A 26,030-nucleotide genomic window follows, 5' to 3' on the forward strand; every position below is an offset into this window, starting at 1 on the left:
ACACAAAACTACTTGGCATGACAATTGAAAACCATCATAAATTTAGTTTGCATATCAACTACCCATCAAAAACTAGGCACCCTACATAAAGAAATTCTTGACTGACTCTGTCCGGGTAACTCTAGCTACCACTTACTTCTTATCATTTGCCCTATATGGAGCCGCTATTATGACCAAACTACAAGCCACATTTAGTTCGAAACTTGAACAGTGCTATAACAAACTTGCCAGATACGCTTGCAACAAACCTTACCGGACCCACCACTGTTTAGCACTAATAACATTTAACTGGCTCGAGCTTCCTTACTACCTATTTAGTACTCATCTCACCTTAACCCATAAAATCATCCATACCCCATTTGCTTGCCCAGCAGTTAGACCCCTACTCCAATATTATCTTCCAAATCGTCCACTTTGGTCAAATTACTGCTTACCATCTACAAACCACAAAGGACTACTGGGGTCAGTCTCTGTTCCAATAGTGTAGCTAGAACTTGGAATTCCATTCCTTTATTAATCAGGTCTTTCACACCTTCATCTTTTCAAATCATTACTAAAATACTTCCTCTCTGTCCCCTGGATTTGTCCCTACTCTTCACCTAGGACATAGCTCTCGAATATCAATCATCACCTTTCTTATACCTCCCTTTAAAGCTCTAAATCACTTAATCTGTTTACCCCCTCTAATACATTTTATTGTACTTCTTAAACTATTATACCTACTTCTAATTAACACAACCAAATTACTATTCTTAGTACTTCTCTGTTAACACTTAGATGTGCTTACCTCCTTTAATACCTCATTCTATTGTACTTAAATTACTCCTATCTATCTTATACACCACTCTTCTGTCTGTGAAGTCTCAATACAAGGCTTGTAAATTTAATGTTTGTGACTATCAATACAAATGTTATTGTACTGACTATTATGCTATGGATTCACTGAAACTGGATTATAAATGCATTGACTGCCTGCTGTTTGCACCTTTACTGCAATGTATATGGACATTCTATACATTTTTTATTGAAATTTAGCATGATATTCACATTCATGATCTGTGCATATACATGAATGCGAAAGTACAAATTGTCCTGATATGCAGATATGTAAAAGCAATAACTGCGAACAAACAGCGCTAGTTTTGAAACTTTATAAACATGTCAAGAATCACCCACCCAAACTTTGCAGTGCTGAAAGTGCAAAAAGAAGCTAAGAATACAAGAGTGTGGAAAGGTTTCACACAAATGGAAGCATTGTGCATGTTCATAAGTTCTCAAATACATTTTTATGTTTTTGCCGGTCTACAGCAAGCATCAGAATCCATTAGTATCACATTAACTTTCCAAAAGAACCTGCACTAACTGTGGCACATTCCTGTTGACCAGCAGCAAACAGCAACATTTATGGGTTTTTATTTCACTGTGAACATGTCTTTATACAGACTCCAGCTTTGAGCATTTATAAGTAAGGAAAGGGGAGTGATAGGTAAGTTAGAAAAAGGGGAGAGACATCATACGAGGAAAACTCATCAGGAAGGCATTAATAATGATGTACTGGGGGGAATGGGTGTTATTTTATTTATTATTTTGTTTGGTGAGGACAGATCCACTTTTCTCAAATATTAATAAAGACATATGGGGAGGGTAGAGACGAAAAAGAGCAGTAAGGATTATAGCAACAGTTAGGGAAGAGATAAGGGTATTGAAAATTCTCACAATATAGATAGAGAAAGAACTATGGGTAATGTATTATGCTAGTCTGCACTAACCAACTAGATGATTATGGAGAATCCCACTATGCATTAATTGGTAGTATAGTAAACTTGTGTGCCACAAGTGGTAGTCATTGGCACTACTAGGATATTGGGATGATAGACTGGCGATGCAGCTAAACTCATCACACACGACATGACAATTGAAATGCTAACCCTTGTTATTGTGGTATTCCTCATCTTGTGGTCCACAAAGGACCATATAGTCACCTGGGTGCACTCTACCACACCAAGCAGCTCAGAAAAGAGTACCATTCTGTAGAAGGCCTGTATAAAAACTGCCTCAGTCCTATGGTGATACTAAGAAATAGATATGCTCATCCACATGGGACAAAAGTATATCAAAGCACTGCTGTAGTATCCTCAAGGTAGAAGACTGAGAGATACCCAAAGTGCCCCATTCTGTCTCTGAAAGGTCCCTGTGGCAAGTATTGTGAGGGCTATACATACCTTATTACCAAAAAGGATAAGAATATAACACATTCTCCCATTTCCAGTTTGTGGACTGTGCAAATTCACCATAGCCCTTATGATCTCTTTGTCCATTCTGAATCTATCAAATAATTCTTATACTATAAAGTGCAAGTGGTTATTCTTTGCCTGTATCTCCTCCTCCCAGGTTGCAAAGTGCTGATCAGTGCCCCAGGTTGTGGTGTGGCAAAGATAAGCTGTTCTGAGTAGGACAAAAGCTTGCAGCGAAACCAAGCATCTTCATGGATTTCAAAGTGACTAGAAAAGGCATAGATTTGCTTTTTATTACACAGCTCTGAACAGTGCATTTGTATACTAAAGATCAACCCCAAATCCCAAAAAGCAGGAAGAAAAACTCTTTGACATATTTAAGTCACATATTTAGTACAAAAATCTCATTTGCATCTCATTATCTACTAATTTACATGTGAAGCTCTTAAGAAATCTGTGAATATAGCATATGAATACAACTTATGTCTCTAAATCAGAACTTGACTCTGCACTTGTGTGCAACCAATGCATATGCCTGTTGTGCACAGGCATAACTTCTATGAATACCAGTCCTTAGTGCATTGCCTATGATTTATGCTTTTTATTCCATGATATACCAGGTAACTGTGGCAGCAAATCTTACTATAATCAATGTTCTTCTGACTAAGCCATTTGATATAAACTGTATCCTATGGTATACTAACTCCATCTTAGTTTCCTTACACATTGTCTGTTGTAAATACCTCACGTATGACTGGAAAAAAGTGATTTATTTTGCTTAATATATTGTTGTTCATAGTGTTGACTGTAAACCTTGGGCTGGGCCTGAAAATAGTGCCTACCCTAGTCAACAAAAGATTATTAATTAATCAACTCTAATCAGTTAAGAACAGTTTGGCAATGTGAGGTTCAATAAGCGATCATTCTTGGATATTAGATGCCCTAATACAGCTTTGTCTGAAGTGTGCTGGCCAGCTGATGGCTGGGTAGGCACTAGGCAATTGAGGGGGCCAGAAACTAACAGGGTGTAAAAAATGGGCATGGCACCTTGGACACCAAACTTCACTGATCTAGCTTTGACTCATTATCAGGTGGTATTAGCTCAATTACATCTATTTAAGAACACCATTTCAAACTACATTTCTCAAATTCTGAAACTGATTTTTAGGAGAAATCTGAACTGATAGATACCCTCCTGACAAACATTTTCTTTGCCTGGCATTGAAAATGATTTTTTTTTTGGTCCCTGGCCAGAAATTACAATCAGCTTGTCTGGTGACTGCTTCTGTATCTCCAACCCCCTCCCCCCCATCTGGTATTGTATCAGAAAGAGCCCCTGGCAGTACTAACATCTGGATATGGCATCAGGGAATCAAGATGTGAACTAGAGTCCTGTAGGAACTGAACAGAAAGAGGCAGGTTCCCTGCAGAGTTATTATGTAATGCATGCTCTGGGCTATTACAAAAGTTCTGCCACATATGGGGCTGACTCTGTTAGGCTGAGTCAAGCATTGTCAGTTAGAACTGAATTGCTCATATCATGCCCATCTGCCCTGTCAGATCCATTAGGTGTACAATCTGCTAGTCAAAATCGGGTCACCTGGTCAAAAGTCAGGGTGTTATCCCTCTAATCCACCAAGCTAGCTTGAGTAGAATTTGAAATTATTGGCTCTAAAAGTATCTGAAATATTTTTTTTTACGGTACGACAGTAATACTAAATGTAATAAACAATGGCTCAAACCCCCATCAAGACATAGAATATGCATATTTTTGTTCAAATCAAGTAAAATCACATTTTCAATTTCCACACCTTTTTTCGAAATTGAAGACAGTTTACAGGAAAGTTGTGAGCAACTTCTGTGAAGTGTTTACATTTCCTGGCAAAATGATTCATTTAAATAGCTCATTCGTGTCACCTTAAGCCACTGCATTTATGACTGCATTAACAGGATTATTTGCTATGTGCTCGTCTCTATGCAGGTTGCATGTGAGAAGTAAAATGTATTTTTAAAACCACAAGTTGAAGAAGTTTAAAATCAGTTATAACAAACTTCGCACTGTGAAGTAAGGTACAATACCCACCAGAATAAAAAGAAAATTAAAAAGCATCAAATGCAAAAGCATGTGCAGGAAGCAAAAGAGTTGGACAGAAAGGTTAACTGATGAGAGTAGCAGGAACTTTTAGATTAGCTCTTGATATCTTTGTATAGAAGTAATGGTCAGAAGGGAAATGAGCTAGCATAAATTTAATTTTAGTGATGCACAGAATGTCATTAATGAGCTATGTTTGATTAAGGTTTGAAAAGGTGTGGGATTCTTCACACTTTAGGTAATAACTGATGAGCCAGATAATGAGGTTAGAGGGAGCCTGAAGGACAGAGTGAGAAAATATGTGTCAAAGCATGTGCTGTTAATTCTGAGTGAGAAAGTCAATAAAAGAAAAGAGGACTAATGGTAAAGCACTGTGCCATGAAACATGAAACTCATCGTGAATTGTGAAACAGTACACTCTGTGACCTTGAAGAATTATTGTAACTTCTTTGTGTTTCAGGCCTTTCGAGTATAAATGTGCATCTACCCAGTACAGTGTATTCCAAAAAGTAAAAAAAAAAAAAAAACAGTTTTGGTTACGTTTTATTGCCCAAATTCATTGATGAGGTTAATGTCTTTTTAATTACTGAAGATGATATTTATTGCATTTTGAGCATGGTAATATATATTTTAATAAAAGGGATCTTGGTATACCCACTCTGTTGATTAAACAGTAAACAAATGTATGAAATAGTTACGGGGCCGGATTCACGAAGGCTTGCATGGAGTCTAAGAGTAGAGTAAGACTCCAGCAAGCCAACATGTCCGCCGAGCGATCCAGGAACAGCCGGCAGGGGCGTGCAGCTGAGCTCTCTAAACTAGTCCTACACAGACAGGGCTGGGATATGCAAATTACCTCAATTGCAGGCGAAAGTCATGCAAATGAGGTAAATTTGCGATCCAGGAAACCCAAACCTTTCCGAGTAGGAGTAGTGCTTTCTGCAGAAATGTACTCAGTTGATAACTGAGTACCGTTCTGCAAATAGCAAAACGGAGCCGTGTCACCTTTAAAAAAAACATGCATTCACAGGAGGAAGCATGCCAATGGCCAGAAATACAGCCAGTGGCAATGGGAAGTGATGCAAATTAAAAATAAAATACATTTTTTCTTTAATCCCGATTTCCGTGGTTTAAACGTAGCGCAACGCCACGCAAACGTGCTGCGCCCTAAAAAGCAGAAAATGAATAATTAAGATCCACAAATGTGGATTTCATAGCAAAAATGAATTTACAATGCAAGGGAATGCAGGCTTAAGACAACATGGCCACCGAGTAGGATGCTAAGGGGGGAAGCTCAGTCTAAGAGATGTAACTAAGCATTAGTAGCCAATCCTATGCAAATGAAAGTTATGATAGTGAATAGCAAGTTCACATAGCAAATGAGCACAGTCAGTGGAGTGTAGGAGTAGGATAAGGGGAGTAACAGAGTAGAAGATAAGTGACATCACGAGGGGGGTATGTATGAAAGGAGTGCAGCTCATTGGAGCAGAGTTAGATGTGTCAGCTTACATTTACATAATAGTGAAAGAGGTGTGTCAAAAGGTAGGCCAGGTAAAGTCAAGAAATCGAAGGTGTATGCTGTAGATAACACCAAAGTTTCTTGCTGAGCGTGCATGCGCTCGTGTGCGTGCCAGTAAGACATTGTGCGCATGTGTAAGTGTGTGTGCGCCCGCATAGGCTTGAGTAAGCATATGTAAGGCTGTGTATACAGTTGTAAGCGCCAGTGTGCATGCATTTTAACAGGAATAAGAAAGTTTTAGTCCGTGTAAGCATGTGTGCATATGTATGAGCTGGTGTGTGCGTGTTTGCGCTTGTTTGCGCGGTGCTGCCCCCTGAGGAAACAGAAAGGGAAAAGGAAGCACAACAAATAGTAGGAAGTTAACCAGGGAGTACTAGCAGAGCTAGCAGGTGAAAGCAATCGGAATCAGCCAATTACACAGGCATTACACTAGCCTAGCCCAGCACTCAAAACTCAGCAAAAAACATTCCAGTATGTATTTCTCAGACACACTGCAACACTGCAGTATGCTAATAGAAATGAAAACTGAAAAAACTTTACTGAGACAAAGAAATGTTAGGGGCTGCCATTGCTGTCATAAGGTGACATATGCAACATGCTGAGGGTGGTGACAATGCAAATGCTGCTGAGAAAACCCACAGTGAGGAGACAGAGAACAGTGTACAGGCCTTGGGTAACCTACCAGGGGCTACATGAGCTGGAGATAGTGGAGCACTATAGAGTGGACAGCGACCTCATGCAGCAAATTGTTGAGCTGTGTAGGCCATGCCTCACACACATAACCAACAGAGGGGAACCCATCCCAGTGGAAACCAAGGTATGTGTTGGCCTAAGAATATTAGCAACAGGTACCTTCCAGAGACCAACTGGTGATATGATGGGGATTTCACAGGCATCAGCATCTAGGGTACTGCACCAGTTCCTGAATGCATTGGCAGCACATGTCAGTGATCATGTATATTTCACCAATTCCCATGAGGTATTGGCCAGCAATATGCATCTCTTCCAGCAAATAGCGGAATACCATGAGGTAGTGGGTGCAATAGACTGCACGCACATTCACATCAAAGCAGCAGCCGGTGAGCGGAGTAGGGTCTACTATAACCACAAGGGTTACCCCTCCATCAACTGCCAGGTTGTGTGTGATGCCCAGGGAATAATAATGAATGTGTGTGCTGGCTGCCCTGGAAGGTACCATGACTCCCATATCTGGCATCTGACACAGCTGTACCAGACATTTGCCAATGGGGACATCCCTCATGGTCACCTAGTGGGGGATGCTGGATATGCTCTCGAACCGTGGCTGATGACACCCATCAGAAATGCACACACACCTGAACAGGAACACCATAATGAGGCACACGCACAAACACGAAATGTAATTGAGCATGTGTTTGGGCTGCTCAAGTCATGGTTCTGGTGCTTGGACATATCTGGTGGAGCCTTGCAGTATTCACCAACTACATGTACCCAAATAGTCATGGTATGTGCTATGCTACACAATATGATCCTGTGAAAACAGCTGCAGCAGGAGCAGCATAGGGCTGGGCACAACAGCCCCCCACCATTGCCAAGGCCATCACAGGCAGACCGTGACTCAGAGGAGGAACAACCTGAGCCTGCCCCAGTAGGCAGAAGGAGGTGTGCCCTGTATGCTTTGGCCTTGGCAAAGAGGCAACGCATAGCATATACACTGGCTCAGTAGGAACCCTGGAAATGATACCTCTCTCTGACTTGCACATTCAATAAAAGAGATGCCTAACTTGACACTATCTGTTAACAAACATGTATAGGGAGTGTAAAATGTACATCCGACATAGGCAGCCCTGCAGCACCACCTGAGGCATGATTGCTATGTGTTAAGCAATATAAAGCACTGCTAATCAGCTCTCACCACTATTTATTATATGTAAACAAAATTGCACACACTAAGTAGCACAACTACAGGCAATGTTCAGCAATATTGTGCACTGTCCAGCAATGTTGGGCAACATTGAGCAATGTTGTGCAAGTCTGGTCAAATATGGGTATACTTCATCAAAAGCAGGTTAACAAGTTCATATTTGCTTCACTTTTCTTGAAGCAGTCTGTTTTGGCATGTATGAAAATGTGAAGCAGTGACAGTCCGCGAACCCAGGATACAGTGCACTATAGTCAGAGTACAGAATCACTAAACAATAACAGTATGTCAATAGTCAGCTTGTATGAAAAAATGTTGTTAAGTCAATGCTAAGTATCTCATGGAAACCTTGCAGGCATAGCATAATCCCTGTCGAGTTAAGACACAAAGGTGAGGCCTGCAGTAATAATAGAACCTGATATTCAACACACATATAGTATAAATCTTAATATTGGTAATGTTCACACACATCAACAAATGTAGTGGACCTCAGACAGCAACATACTGCAAGGTCACACTGGGCATGCTCACACACTTGAAACTATGAGACAAATGTCAGGCAACAAAACATTGAAAGTCTGAACTGGGCATGCTCGCACACTTAGGTCAAGTTTGAGTACAGCAGTGGTCCACACATCTCCCTCAGTTGTAAGTGTCAACCCAGGAACCTCGCACTATTCACCAGTCCACCATGTGCACACAGTGATATGACAACAGACACAACATAAAATAGTAAAATCCTGTCACAATCAAATATGTTATGCAGAAACCTAGGTTGTTCATAGGAAGTGGTAAAGCAAAGAAGAAACAAAACCTGCAATCAGTACCATCACTGAACAATGTGCATTCCGAACATTAGCATAGGTTCAGAGGTTGACACTAGGCTATCTGCCCTAGGGTATGTAGAAGCCTAGCCACAGTGTGTTTGTATTCTGCAGTCACGCTAGATCAGTAGACTGTGCCTGTCAATAGTAGGTCACACAAGATATCTCACATATGTTCATTTCATTCTGCCTCTGTCTAGCAAGGACCCATAACATATCCCAGGGCTAAACACACGATCACCCGTCCACCAGTGAAGATGTCACCTGTAGGTGGTGAGCGTGGGTCTGTGCATATGTGGTACTGTGATCACATTCCCGAGTGAGGGGAGTCTCTGTGATGGTAATATGCCCCTCCAACATGTCCTATTAACATTATTGCTCACGTACCTGTCCCTGGAGCATGTAGCTGTAAGGGACTTTGATATCCTCATGTGGAGCCTGTCCATCAATGCTGTGATGGACATGGCATCAAACAAAAGGCACAGACTGCATCCAAGCAGGCAGTTATCAACTGAGGAGAGCTGGGGTGACCAAAGCCAAACTGTGCATACCATCTGTGTGAGTCCCTAGATCTACTTGGTTATGTATATCTGTGTACATTCCAGTTGCTGCAGGTGTTGGGTAAGGTACATCCGAAATGGGCCATTGTATCCAAGCATGTGCCAGATAACTACAGGGTCACAATGACCCCACCTGATCTGGATGTAAAACTGTATGGGATAAGGTTGCCTAAATAGAAGTGTGTCCAACAACATTGGCAATGTGAATGTCAAAGGCAAGAGTACTAAGTATTCATGTTCCCAAATCACAAACCACACACACTGTACGTGATGTATCATCACCTATGTGGTAATGTTTGTGCACAATGTTATTACCAAAGGTGATGACTATGGATCTAAAGTAAGGTAGCTGTAGGCCATGGCTCTGGCGCCAGAAATCCATCTATGTGAGACCCTTTCTGAGGATGCTTGTGCCAGCTGTGTAGTCAAATATGGCACAGAGTTTGCAGTCATCTGCAAACATGGTCATCCATATTCCTCCTGTGTTACTAAGTATGTATCAGAAATATATACAGAACAAGAGAGGTCTCAGGACTGAGCCCTGTGGGATGCCACGTGTAACTGGTGTATAGTCAGACATGGCACCTGCAATACTGACCATGTGTGTGCTATCCATGATCCAGTTAGCAATCCATCTTGTGACATATGTGTAGATATTGAATCCGGTGATCTAATGTGTAAATGCCAAGTGGGGTATTGTGTAGAAGTGGTGTGCGAGCTCCAGGTAGGCTGTGTGGACAACCCTGTGTATGTCTATGGACCTGTTAACTGTTTAAAGACATCAAACATCTGCAAGAGGCAAGATATGCCCACAACACCAAATTGTGTAGGATCCAGTGTCTGTAGGTTCACAATGTGTATGTGTATGTGTTCCATGATGATACACTCTATAGCATAGCAGACCAGGATAGTTAGGCATATATTGTGATAATGTCCAGGGTCCCTTGTGGCACCAGCACTGTGGAGCGGGTACACTATAGCTGTATGCCATTCCATGGGTACACATCCTGTAGTAACTGTGATATTGAACAGTGACATAATGTGAGTGTGAAGTTTGTCATGAATCTCGTATATGCCACAGTCTGGGACACTATCTGGTCTCACTGATGCTGTGTTGTCTGCTATGGAGAGGCAGCACACACATGTTCATCTGTGATGTCAGGGAGGCTACACCCTGTTGTGATGGACATGTGCACTGCAGGAGGGATGGTGGGGAAACATTCCCACTAAACCTGTTGTCCAGGATGTTGGCAATGTCAGTGGGTTCACTGTATCATTCGTAATTATGCAGTATCTCACAGCATATCTGTGAGTTCCCACACAGGCCCCTGACATAACTAAATAAGGCCTTGTGATTGTCCACAGTGTCTGTTGCAAGTGTCTGTTAGAAGTGGGCCTTAGATGATTCAACAACTGATCGTAGCTATACCCTAGTACTGATCAGAGATGCCTTCCAGATTGTGATTGTTCTCTATAATGTAGTAGCCTCCTCCTGTCCCTGTATAGCTCAGTAATGGCCGTGGTCCAGTAGACAGGTCCCCTGCCTTTGGAAGAGTGAGTCTTGTAGTTATCTGGGATAGTATGATCCATGAATTCCAGTAGTTGTCCATAGAATGTCCTTGTAAAGTATGAAGTTGTCTGGGCCATAATTAACACTGTCCCAGGGTCATTGAGGGATACCACCTCAGTTTGTACAAGTGTGATGTTTGCTCATGAGAAGTATGTCACTGAGATCACATAGGATGTGTGTGTGTATGGGATATGTATGTTTAGTGAGATGAATGTATGTTCCGACCTTAACAATTACAGGTTTACCTCTGTTGTGGAACATAGAGTCCCCATGTGTGTGATGATCAGGTACCACATGTTTAACCCCCTGTGGGTGTGTTGATCAGGTCTGCCCTAGCATTTGAGTGTAACAATCTTAGCAACTGTTGTGCGAGGGTGTCACTGCTTGAGTAGTATACCCAGTCAATGTTTGCGTATTTGAAGTCACACAATATAATGGTGTTTGGTGAGACCTTCACATTCCCCAGTGTTCCCAGGAATAATGACTGTTGTGCCCATGTTTGGGAGTGTGGTCTGATACAGTCTACAAACTGAAATGCAGTTTTGCCCACTCTCAGTTGCACATGTATGTTCCCCAGTGTTTTGTGTACTGCTACCAACCTGGAGTTGTGTGTATGAATGATGTATATGGATTCCCCCACTATTGTTGTTGTCTGGTCCGAGTCTTGTGTCTGAAAACCATGGTATGACATAAAACCTGTTAGTGCTGCTATGCTTTTGTGAGCCTGAACCAGGTGTTTGTTACTGCACATATATCGACAGATTCCATACTGATGTGAGTCCTGAGTGCATGCATTCTGAGGGTTAGACATCAGTTGTTGAGCATCATCACTCTCCGTTTCCTGTACCCTGTAACGTCTATGGCTGTGGTTATGTCTTCTGAACCTCGCTTCAAACAGCCACTATGTGTGTGTCAAGAGCCTAAGGCAGTCTGTGAAAGCTTAGGGGTGACAGGTGCATGGCATCAATAGTGAATGTACATGGCATGTTGAGCATGTAATCCCAGGCTGACAGACACTGGATTCCCCTGTGAATGACAACAACATGTTAGGCAACTGTTAAAAGTGATCATGTCATCTGTATACTGTGACATAGTACTTGGTGAGGGTAAAATGCTACACAAGGTCAGGGTCATACTGTCATGGGCTACATGATCAGAGAGCCCCTCTATGTCTCTTGTCATGTAGTCCAGGGAGGAACATCTGAGGGTCTACACACCAGAATGGTCAATGATGTAGCCATATGTGTACTTGCAGTGGACTGACAACAGTGCATGTGTCATGCGGCATATCCTGGCACCCGACACACAGCACAAAGTGACCATCACCTTGTTCAGCCTGGTGAGTGGGATGTCAGTGTGACAGACAATTACACTCACCTAATACAAGTTTATAAAGTGTGTTGTGTAGGCCTAAGGGCAGTGACTGTGTGGCACAATGACTTTGTGAACTATGTGATGATATGTGTGTATGGTTGTGTGTTAGCAGTTGTTTGTGTGTCTGCTTTGGATGTCTCAGCTGCTTAGGCAGAGTACATTTAGATGCTCCAAGTATGTCACTATGTGTCAATGTATACGGTTTGCTGTTGTCATAGGTGCATATGTGACTGTATTTGTGGTGTGTGTGGTTACCTTCACCACCCTATAGACTGTGCCAGTCATTGCTTGGGAGAGCTCATCCTCCTGTCTGTCTATACAGTTGCACCTCTCACAGATATCTGAGTTTGTTGGTAGGTGGACAGTGTTACCTATGTACATAAAGCAGTTGTAACAATGTGTCAGAATTCAAATATGCACCAGCTGGACTGGAGAGTACACACAAAACTGACCTTTGGACATGCCAGGATATGATGATGACATACACTGTCGACTGATCACAAAGGATCAGTAGTGTGTCAGGTGTGTAAAAGAGTATAACAGGGTTTAAGTGTTCAGGTTTGTTGTTGCTGTGGAAAGATAATCTGCAAAGGAGTACAGACTGAAACATTACACCTCCTTCAGCTATGTCAAAAATATCGATGTACAGTCATATATTTCCTGAGTCACGGTCAACTGTACCTGACTGATAATGTCAACATCCTGTCAGACAGACCCATACATACATACATACCCACCTCCCAGTGACAAAAGGCCCTAATATCATACCAGGAGATATCACATGTAGAATGTGTAAGCTGGTCCCCACAATGCCAAATGAATCCCATCATGTGGATAACATTGTTTCCCCATATGTGTCATAAGTGAACGACAAGACAAACAGACACTGCACCCAAACAGTTTGTTGAGCCTCACATTCTCTACAGGATCTTACACCATTGAATGTGTTACAGCAACATGTGACACACCCCACAAGTGTTGGTGCACAACACACCATTGGGACTATATTTCTATAAGCCTATGAAGTCCGAAATGCTAGTCCATGGAGTCCATCATGATAGCAGCCAGGAACAGAGATATTGTAAACTGACAAACACACAACACAAACATCTGTGGTATGTCAATGAGCATATCATGTTCCCAACACCTGCTAGATATCTTACAAGGCAGCCACCCAGGACAAACATCACTGACAGGAGCAACACAGGTTCCACATAGCCCTTGAATAGCCCTTTACCAACATCACAGACACATGTGGGATCCACAAAACCTACAATCCGTGCATGAATATGTATTGTCACATGAAGGAATGGTAATATGTCCACAGATAGATCACATCAGGTATGAGTTGTGTATTCCTGTTCAAGATGTTCACACCTGCTGACGCACAAGGTTCATTCGTGGGATTGCATAACACTACGTGCACACACATAACCATGTGTAGTCTGATGTCAGCAACCTACAAACATAGCATGTGAATCGAAACCACACAGTAAAGCATGTAGCGTGCCATGTTAATACGTATCTCACTAGTATCATAACATAGTTAGGTAGGGGTTTGAATCGTGCAATTGCTGAGTACATGTATGAGATTGGGTTTTGAGAGGAGTGGCCTTTTTCGAGACTGTGGAAACACATTAGGAGTTGTGAATCCCTCTTTGCCAAGTGTGATGATGTCAGCATCCTACAATTAGAGCTTTGGAAAAGAATGGGCCCAATGAAGCAAATAGCATGTTGTTTTAATGCGTATCGCACTTGTGTTATAACATAATCAGATAGTGGTTTGAGTACTGCAAACAGCACGTGTGTTTATTGGGGGGTGTATGTGTGTGATTTCCTTTGAAAGGAGGAGACTGTGGAAACACATTTTGAAAGAGGTACATCCCTCTTTGGAAAGTCTGATGATGTCAGCATCCTACAAATATTCAAGGAGAACAGAAACCACCAAGTAATGCATATAGCATGCTGTGTTAATGCGTATTTGTCCAGTGGCATAACATAGTTAAGTAGGAGTTTGAATCCTGCAAATGTTGAGTGTGTGTAAGACTGCCTTTGCGAGGAGTGGCCTTTTTGGAGACTGTGGAAATACATTAGGAGTGGTGAATCTCTCTTTGCCAAGTGTGATGATGCCAGCATCCTACAAATAGAGCTTTGGAAAAAAATGCTCCCAATAAAGCAAATAGCGCGTGGTGTTAATGCGTATCTTACTAGTGTCATAACGTAATCAGGTAGGGGTTTGAGTCCTGCAAGCACCAAGTGTGGGTGGGGGGTATGTGCATGATTTCCTTTGAGAGGAGTAGCCTTTTTGGAGACTGTGGAAACATATTTTAAAGATGTACATCCCTCTTTGGAAAGTCTGATGATGTCAGCATCCTACAAATATTCAAGGAGAAGAGAAGTCACCCAGCAATGCATATAGCGTGCTGTGTTAAAGCGTATCTCTCCAGTAGCATAACATAGTTAGGTAGGGGTTTGAATCCTGCAAATGCTGAGTGTGATTGTGTAAGACTGCCTTTGAGAGGAGTGACCTTTTTGGAGACTGTGAAAATACATTAGGAGTGGTGAATCCCTCTTTGCCAAGTGTGATGATGTCAGCACCCTACAAATAGAGCTTTGGAACTGAATGCTCCCAGTAAATTAAATAACACATCGTGTTAATGCGCTTGTCACAAGTGTCATAATGTAGTTAGGTAGGGGTTTGAGCCCTGCAAGCACTGAGTGTGTGTGTGCCACAGATGATCAATGCAGTGTAGGTTGTACTACGGTATGACATATGTTTCAAACAGTATGTGCATTGCACTCATTGGGTATCTGTGTGTCAAATAGATTTGTGTACATGTGACCTCAATCAGTACATAGGTGTGAAGCCTGCATACTTCATGACTACATTTGTAACCTTCGACAGATTGTGCTGCTGTTTCACAGATCATAGGCCACATATGTATGTCTGCATCAAGACCGGCCAATGTAGTGACCCCTGGCCAAGGACATCCCTGCCACACATATCCATGACACGTACTGTAGAATACTGTGAGTGAGGGTAACTGCTGGGGTATATGTCAGACATGTTCATACACAACAACGACTGGCAATAATGGACAGTCATGATAGGTGTGCACCAACCCTGTGGATATGCATGCAGGCCCCTAATGTGTTATGTGAAACACAGAGGGACCCCACAATACCTGTGGATACCAAGGGACAAATTACATAACATGTGTCTGTCTGTACACAATGGTACCCAACATACATGTTCAGGGCTACCACCTATGTGGTACTGTTGGGATAGTATGTATAGTAAATGTGGATGACTATGCCATAGACGGCATACTGCTATACAACATGTATTGGACAACAGGTATCTGTCTGTATGATACCCTTGTGTAGGACATGCGTCCCATCCGGAGAATGCAGTGTAGGCCAATGCATGCATTTCCAGATGTGGATGGACATATCCCTAATATGTCTGCATGTACCGAAGAGGGCTTTATGCCACACAGGTGTGGTCCCAGGAATGTGTGGCAGTCGATACCACTGGTTACTGTTATAGTATAGTTCTGGAGGGATCCAACTGTTACTGAGTTCCCTACAACTGTGAGTCATTTGTCAGGGCATCATCTAATGATTGGTTATAGTCATGCTGTTGAGGTGGTGTATACTGCCAGACTGCAGATCATTGACAAATATCAACAGTATCACCCACAGCATAGTGCCAACCCATGTCATACACACATGTGTACCCATGTCAGTACATATCTGTAGTAGAATGCATACTGGCCATCAAAAGATACCATGAGATGTTAACAATGTGTAGAACAGGGTATGTCACATATCCCACGTGCCCACTATGCACGTACATGCACAGTGCGCACACACTATGTTCACAGATGTACACCCGCTAATTTGTAATGCACACATCACACACGTACTGTCCACTCACTAACACATGCTGGCAACACTGTACACTTCAGCCAAGTGGCACATGGGTGGACAATACATACTCAGACCTAACACTGGTGTAAACAACGCTACAATGACTATCAGAGCTGTGATGCATAATGCCTGCTCAGATATACCTACAAGGATATTAGTACACCTTCCTGCTGGCAACTTGCTACTATTGCTACACAGCTATGATGTCACCCTGTGCATCAGAACCATGTTAGCCTATTCCTGTATCAATGTGACAGATGACAGGAGGTGGTACAGTTGTCATCATATGCACAGGGTGTGTTGTAGGTTTGCCAGAGCCCTACATTGACCCATCCAATTGGCGTGTGTGTGTTTGTGTGTGTGTGTGTGTGTGTGTGTGTGTGTGCGTGTGTGCGTGTGTGTGTGTGTGTGTGTGTGTGTGTGTGTGTGTGTGTGTGTGTGTGTGTGTGTGTGTGTGTGTGTGTGTGTGTGTGTGTGTGTGTGTGTGTGTGTGTGTGTGTGTGTGTGTGAGGACAACAGTACTGCATGGGCCAATGTTGATGTAATATGTGTGTGTATGTGTGAGCCCTAGTTGTATGGTAAATGTGTGTGTGTCTGCATGCACACAACTCCACCACTTGGCTGTCATATATGGGTGGTTGTGGGACAGCCACAGACTGTATCTACGAGACCATACAGATCACTGCCTCTGGCCATGGACACCGTACCTGTGCCTAGCAGGGGTGCTATGGGCAGTATCGGGTAGCAACCCTGACTGGGTGCTATCATCAGAGGCAGAGGTATGATGACTGGTCCCATGTCCCTGCTGGGACTGGCCAGTGCCATGTGCATGTGGTCTAGTAGGACGGTCAATGGACAGGCCAGCCCCAGCATTGCTGGGGCTGGTACTGCCACTATGGGAACGGCTGTCATCCATGGTCCATCTGCGACGAATGCCAGCTGATGCTGTTGCTGGCATGCATCTACGTCAGCCTCTCATCCTTCCTGCATGGTCCTGGCTCATGGCTAACACATTGTGGAGGAAATCTAATGTCTCCCTCCAATGGCTATCAATGACCTCGGTGTAATTCTGGATGGCACCGGCAAGGTCACGGATGCTGTTATTGATAGCAGTGTAATGGGCCCTGTGCACCCTTAGTCCCTGTTGGGTGTACCATTCCATACGTGCCTGTGCCTGCATTACAGCCCGGAACATACTGGAGGTTGTAATACCTCCGGGAGCATGTCTGCCAGGGGCAATACGACCAGTGGTCCTCCCCAGAGAACCCCTGGACATCCGCCTATGTTGTACCATTCCGGTAATACGGCTATGGCTGCTGTGAGGGGATGCCCGTGCCATAGATACCACACTCTCCTGGTCAATGCCAACTGTATGCTGTCCCTCAGCTACGGCCATTGGGACGAGGGATGTATTGGCAGTATGAGTGTGCGCATAGATGGGGTTACCGCTGTGTACTGTCGATTGGTGGACCAACGACAGACTCTGTCAGACCTTCCTGTGCCACAATACATGTCTCATCATCTCCACTATTAGTGAAGGTGACATCAGGTTCCCTGCTACATTCAGCCACGCCTAACACAGCATCTGCAGAAGGAGGACAGGAAATGCACTTTACAATCTGTACATGATGTTAGCACACATGCACACATGAAAACATGCACACATGCACACATGAACACATGCACACATGAACACAAGCACACATGACCACATGCACACATGCACATATGCATACATGAACACATGCACACATGCAGACATGAACACATGCACACATGCACACATGCACACATGAACACATGCACACATGAACACATGCACACATGCACATGTGCACACATGAACACATGAACACATGCGCACATGAACACATGAACACATGAACACATGCACACATGAACACAAGCACACATGACCACATGCACACATGCACATATGCATACATAAACACATGCACACATGCAGACATGAACACATGCACACATGCACACATGCACATATGAACACATGAACACATGCACACATGCATATATGAACAAATGAACACATGAACACATGTACACATGCACACATGCACAGAAATACACTGCTCACCACAGCACATACACACACACACACACACACACACATGCACACACACACACACACACACACACACACACACACACACCAGCAATCCAACACATACACAATAGTGGGTGATAGTGGGTGACAGTATCAAAAGGCAAACAGTCACCACACACGTGTCAGCAGGCAGACCATGTGTTGCTCAACACCATGCAGTGCAAGTGTAGACAGCCCTATCTAATGACATTATACATGGCTTTGATGCATGTGTGTAGTTGTGCAGTGATTGGCTACACCCTGGAACATAATGTGTACATGGACACAACATTGTTGTGCAAGTATTATCTGCTCTGCAATGCCATGTGCACCATCACTCAATGGTATACATACCATGGCTGCATGTGTCATCTGTGTGACACATAGATTGACATTTGTGATGACAGTGTCTGTGTCCATATCACATAATAGTGGGCACAGGTATAGCAAATGCATGCAATGTACAGACATGGGATGAGTGGTGCATGTAGGTGTGAAGGAATCCCAATGCACGACATGGACATTGCACAGTGGTTATGGTGTGTGTGGGACATATTGAAGATATGTTGTTGCCAGCCATGACATGGCATGCTACATGACTGCAACATTAAACACCACACATACACAATGTGTGTCATGTGACCTATACACCTAATAGCATTCCAGGACATATATGTGACTCTTTGTACAGATGGCGGCTGTTGTGCAAAATGTGTATACTAGCATATATAAGCACACACACAACATGCTATGCATGGTGTGTATAGGTGCATATGTTTGCATACACAGAACAATGAGGTGCACAGCAAAGACTGCTATGTGTAGTACTGTGGTCACTGTAACTGGATGGGGTGCAGTACCATTTGCCTTCATCATCATCATGCATCTTGTGGTCACTCATGGCTACTACTGTGTGACAGATGACCGACTAGCATGCTGTACCTGAACTGCAGTGCCGTGGATACATTCACTATTACACAGCCACTTTGTACATGAGTGTATGAGGTGCCCAGTAGGGAGCATTGCCTAACATGACTGTGTTATGTGTTGATGAGTGCTGCACAGCCCCATGATAGGCCTCTAGGTACATCATGTGTGTGTGTGGATGACATGTGGGATACTGATGTGTGACCTTATAGCGGGTGTGTGGTTATGCCATATGTAGCATGACTTTGTATACTGCATGTGATAAATGTCTTATGTTGTGTACAGGTGTTGCAACTGTGCCTATCCAATGTGCAGTACGAGGTTGCCACAACTGTGTGTCATGCTCTGTGTATTGCATGTCATTGAGGAAGCTACTGACATTACTGAGCTGTGCAACGTCTCACAGCAAACATGCACGGCATGCATTATGTGTAGGTGTGTTACGTGTACATGTCCTACACCTCACCTATGACATGCATATTTCATTACCAACATTGCAGGTATAACACACTCACCAGCATGGATCGGCTGCCCTGCCGTCACACCAGAGGGACCTACGAGAATATGAGAGGGGTCATCAGTGGCTAAAACTGTGGCATTGCTACAGTGGGTATGCTAAACTGCAGTACAACAACAGTCAACAGTCACAGGTGTAGGGATATTATACAAACTATCCGTATTGCACAACAGTAGGCAGCAGAACTGCTAAACACACAGTACACATCTCACGTACACATAATCTAAAAATACAGTTAACTGTAGTCTACAGATAGGGCATATTACCTGCTTGCTCCAGGTGGATGTGCTGGGTGGCTCTGGCCTCCATTACAAAATGTCAGAGGTTGGGGTAGCTGTTGTCCAGGAGCCACCACACTTAGGAGCAGCTCCTCCACTCTTATGAAGGGGGGGTGTATGGCCACCCCACCACCTGTGGCAAGCTGCTGGCTTTGGATATCAGACGCATGCCGCCGGACTTGTCTAATTAAATCACTGCAGTGATGGTGTACCTGCTCATATGTCCAGTTATGCATGCCTATGTCATTTACCCAACTAAGAAGTTCCTGCCACAGTGCAGTCCACTCCTGCTGGTGCTGCCTGATTCTGAAGAACAGCATACTGTACTGCTGCAAAAGGCTGTTGACTATCACCTCTTCATCTTCTGCAGTGTAAGCTGGATTACGTTGGTGGGACATCTGGCTGAAAAATATATGAACAATATGTGTGAGAATGTCCTGTGGCACACTTTACACCTTTACCCACATATATCACATTACTGACATATATACCATCCTATTGTCTGTCAGTGGTTACACACCAATGCACGAACAAAGATGTCATCCATTACAATGAATGTAAAGTACAGGTACAGTAGTACCAATCAAACACCCTAGTCATTGATGCCATAGCCCTGCATAACAGATGTGTCCATGTTACTATAGGTGGCATACTGCTGTAACAGACTATAGATGTTGCTGGATTCACACGTCATCCCTGTAACACACATATGATTGCAGCCATTGTACAGGCATAATCACACACACATCAGGCAAACATACAACGCACCACTGTATGCCAACACAGATGAGCATTACCTGTGTACCATACAGTGCTGTGTACCACTATTTACACACCCTTATGCCTGCAGTCTGTCCTCTGTGCAGACTATAGGTAACACACATGACAGTGTTTCTAAGCAATGTGAACACACACCATACTGTGCTGTTTAGCCCTACAGCTTCAGGTAGTACTACATTTCATATTGGTGGTGGATTCACCTGCATTACCACTCACTAAGCATACATGTATTGCTTTAGCCTACAATGAGACACCACATTCATCAACGGAGAACTATGTCACATCATATGCCATACTACTATGTCTGACTAACAGTACATTACACATCAATTGCTGTCCTCACAGCTAGGTTAGGCACTACCATGTCAGGTACAACATCACACTAAGCTATCACACATTTACAGACCTTGCACACATTTAGCGTTACACTCATTCAACCTCACATAGCAGCTATTGCATTAAGTACATGTGTGAGCGCATAGTGTCATAGGTAGGTAATATGCTATTGGCCCTAGGGCCTACGGCAGCCTAGCCATAGGCTACCCTGGCCTTTGACACACATGTACTTTAATTTCACTTGCCCCTGCCAACCTGAACCACAGATGTGTTTCCTGGGGTGTATTAACAATCTCCCACACAATCATCAGGGGTATTTATAACAACTGCTAAGGAGGAGCCTTGTTTGCTATTGCTATGTGGTCTATTCTGGTGTATGGCATATGTCTGAGATGGGAACCTATCCCTCCAGCATGTGCTGCTTAGTGAACTGACAAGGTTTAGGGCCCTAGAGCGTGTAACCCCAAGGGGTTGTGATATGTTGCCATGGTGATTGTCACCCAGCTATGGGTGTGACATACCTCTGTATGTCCAGCAGAGGTCAACTCTATGTGGTCAGTATGCAATACAGTGTAGTTGTGTTTTTGTGAGTCAGTCTGCATAGGGCATCTGTTTGTTGTCAGTATTACCCTTTGGGAGGTCTGTCTGTGGCCTGTTCACCTGGTGTAGTTGTCATGTGAAGTACATACCACGCAGGGCATTGTGATGAGTAGAGGGGAACCCTACCCTATACTTCCATAGATGGCACACCTGTTGTCATGACACATACCACACAGACAGATTACAGGTGTAGTGTGGCACTGTCTTCATCACAGTGGAGGCACCTGTCCACCTGTGTCCTATGTTCCCTTATCACACCTTCACTGTTAGGTAGATCTCTGTCTATGTGTTAGTTAATGGGTACACTGTTTTGGGACGGTGGAATGGCACTGCAGTATCAACACTTGTCTACAGTCCATGCCTTGTTCACCACACACCTCTTGCAGTACATATGACCCCGTGTCTCTGTGTCTCTCTCACTCTATATGTATATATATATATATATATATATATATATATATATATATATATATATATATATATATATATATATATATATATATATATATATATATATATATATATATATATATATATATATATATATATATATATATATATATATATATATATATTATATATTCATATCTATAAACATACATGTACACATCCATTGCTGTACACATGAATGTACATATAGGCACATGTACAGTCCACCTTTCATGGTGGGGATCTCACTTATGCGATAGTTGTGGGATGTACTGATATGTGATTACATTGCACAGTGTTGTGCAGAATGCATGTGGGTGTCCTCAGCCCTTGTAACATTAGCAGGCCTCACTGTCTGTAACACATCAGATCTGACAAATCTGTCCCACAGCATTTAACCACCACATGACATATATCAACACTACCATAGCTGGCCTTAGGCATAAGCCTACTGGGCGGCTACCTAGGGTGCTGCTCTAGCAGGGGTGCTTTTCCACTATTTATGTGGACACACGGATGGGTACACCAGGAAGTGTGGTAGGGGGTGCCTTGATGCCCTTTTGCCTAGGGCACCAGTTGACCTAAGGCCTCTCCAGTGCACTGCATGCTGTCTTCTAGGCCACACACTACAACCTACATGGATATATGTACATATCAACATTCACTGACAGATAGCTGTCCACCCTTCACTAACAGTTGCAGTATGTCCCTTGCCCTATGCACATGCGCAGATACAGATAGATACATACTGCTGCCACACATGGATGATTTGCAGTGTGTAGAGTACTCTTCGGGAACATCTACAACATGCCAACATACATGTGAGTTACATACCTTACCTTTGTATTTCCCTGCTCCGTGTGTTACGGTTTTGTATCTTTTTTTTTTTTTTTTTGCTGGTTTGATTTGGATTTTTGTCCTCTATTTCACCTTCGGTCTCTGTTTCTGCCTCTCTTTTGTCTCTGTCTCACTCTGTGTGTATGTGTCTCTCTGTCTCTCACTCACTGTCTCACAACACCTCCAATGATATAATTGCATGTGTGGACTGCAGGTGCAGCCTGCTTTTCTAGGTATCTGCATTTGTGCATGTGACAGCCTCTGCACCAGTTGCTGCCCACCATTCAGTAATTGCATGCAGCCTGCTGTTTGGTGATTGCATTACTCACTGTGATTGCAGCCCACTGCTATAAAATGCTAGGTTAGGTAGGCGTAGCCCTTTCAGATTTCAAAGGTGGGGCCCATTCTTGTTTGCTCTGGACACCGTTGTTTCAGTCTGAAGGTTGGTATATGTCTCTTATCTGATGCTAGGGTTGTAGCCAGTTATGTGCATGTTGTACTCATACCTGCATGTTGCTGATTCCAGTACACACATCTCAGTGTAGACATGTACGCACCCCTCCAAATGCTAACACAGGGTACATGGGAATATGAACTTTTTTCTCACTTACACAATTAACTGCCATAGAAATGTGGTTATTGCACTGAATTCCTGTGGCCAGTGTTTATCCTGGTCTGATACTGTGTGTTGTTTGTAAGGTGCTACTGTAACATTATTCCCTGCTAGGATGGCTGGTTCTCCTTTCACAGTCATGTCATGCAATTCCACAACCATTGCTGGTAAAGACCCACAGAAAAGGGTTTGTGTTATACCATTCCTAATTTCCATTTACATTCCATCATTGTAATGCATGATATATTTATTTCAGAACCAAGTCATTTGTATATCTGCTGTGGCTTAGTGGTAATTCATGCAGTCTACTGTGTCAATGGTCTGGGTTTCGAGACTGGCAGAGGTTTTTTATTTTGCTGCTCAGTAGAACAAGGGCCCTGCCATAGAGTGACTAAGGCACTTTTAAGCAGTAGTAAGTGGGTTTGCGCGGGTCTGCTTGACGCTTAGCTATGTTTAGCTAAGCGCACATATGCACACACTCGCTTAATCATGCTTACTACTGCTTAAAAGTGCTTAGTCCTGCTAACCCCCACACTAATTTCTTTGAAAGAAAAGAAAATGGGGAGATAAGAAAGTGGTGAAAAAGGGGGCACAGAGAGGGAAAGACAGTAGGAAAACAAGCTCAGCATATGCAGGACAGGTGTAGGGAAGGTCCATAGCTGCCCATTTCTTTGCCAGCAACAGCTGTGCATATGTTGAAAATTTGGAGTGAAATTTGAAACCTTCCACCCTTGAGAGAGGGGTGAGGACAACATAGTTTGTTGTACTGACAATTAGAATTATCAGTGTACATGTTCAATAGACGTGTGCGAAATGGGAAGCTATGTATGGGGCGTAATTTTTTTTTGGGTACAGATTGCCCTTTTTTTTTCAGGGGAGAGTAGTAAGTGAGGTAGAGGAAGTAGGTATATTTTGGGAGGTAGGTTGGGTAGGTAAACAGACAAGACAAACAAGATGCATACAGGGGTGGAGTATGACACATGGGGTGGGTAAACACAATTGACGGGGACGGATGTTTGGAAATCGCAAGCCCATGAGCCCACAGATGGTAACAGTGAGACTGATATCCCCACCCATGGGCAGTCATGACTGGACCTTCACAGACCCAAGAGTCACTGTGCTGGGGGCTGCGTAGGAGGGGCAGGCTCACCTGTGAGTCATGCCACTCTCACCTCAAGCTGGCATAGAGGATCAGCGACTAAACGCTGGATCTCCCAACACACCACAACCTGGACCCTTCGTTGGATGACAGGAGGCCCTTCTCCACCCACGCTTGCAGGGGGGTTGAGCCCCATCCCCTGCAGCGCTTCCACCCGAAGGTGGCACAGGACCTATGGAGGAGGGTGGCCCGGGCTGGGCACCAGACCTGCTGGTGCCAGGTGCAACTGCCAGCTGAGGTGGGACAGATGGGTCCACTGGGACCGGCCTTCCCATACGTTCTGTGATTAGGTGTTTTTAATTACAACATAGACAACAGCATTCCAAGTTAGTTGTAACAGCATGCAGTAATATTCCCATTAACCCAACACACCAGGGTTACAACAGTTGAACAGCAAGCATAACACATGCATGTATTGAATGACAGTGGACATTCCAAAAGCATGCAGGGATGATTGGTGGCAACAGGCCACCAAGGTTGTGGTGTTTTAACAGGGGGCATGCATCAAAGTAGGTGCAGATTTTTTATGACAATAGGACATATATCCCAACAAATGTTATGAGATTAGACATACCCGTTGAGGTGTGGAATTGCATTGTTTATGCACATGGAGTAGGGTGTGAAAAGAAACCTCCATTAACATCTTATTAGTACTTTAACTGTACACTACATTCCTATTGACTGCAGGTGTATATCCCCTACATGTATTCTTACAGTAAGCAACATGCATTTGATTGCATTATGAGATTTGCTACTTCATGATATACCTGGCCTATATCTGACATGGTAACTGTCCAGGATGCAGATGTTACTGTTACATACTTGTATTAAATTGACTTGTTTATGTATGTGCACATCTGGATGTGTTCACATGGCTTTTTCACTTGTTTTCTACACAGCCCTACTTTTCAGGTAGCACATTTAATTTTCTGGGGAACACCTTGACAGACTGCTTGTGTGCCAGATTTACCTATGCATGTCAGCCATTTCACAACTGTTTAGGACTGTTGCATACTTCACAGCTACTGGCACTTCCTTCATCCACTTTATATGGGACTGCACTACCTGGGGTTGTCAGCACTTACTACAACAGAGTAACATTTCTTCACTGAAAGGGTTCAACAACATTTCTGAGTAAGTGGCACATGCACACTGCAAGTATTATACCTTTCTTATTTACATTAAACCTCTTTTCTACAGGCTCTCTCCTGTATTTGACATTACACTGCATACAGTAGACCTATTCAGGAAATGTTATACCTTTATTGATAGGTTACGAGACTGTTTTACAGGCTCACTCACATTTTATCTATGACAGTGCATGCAGAGATAGTATTCCAGACATGTTTTTGCTTTATTCATGGGTTACTACACTCTATTCCTGCCTATATGACTTATGATATGTAACAGTACATGCAGATGATTTATTCAGGGAATGAATGTT

This window comes from Protopterus annectens, chromosome 7.part0 (genome assembly GCF_019279795.1).
Source record: "Protopterus annectens isolate FY-2018-M chromosome 7.part0, PAN1.0, whole genome shotgun sequence".
NCBI lineage: Eukaryota > Metazoa > Chordata > Ceratodontiformes > Protopteridae > Protopterus > Protopterus annectens.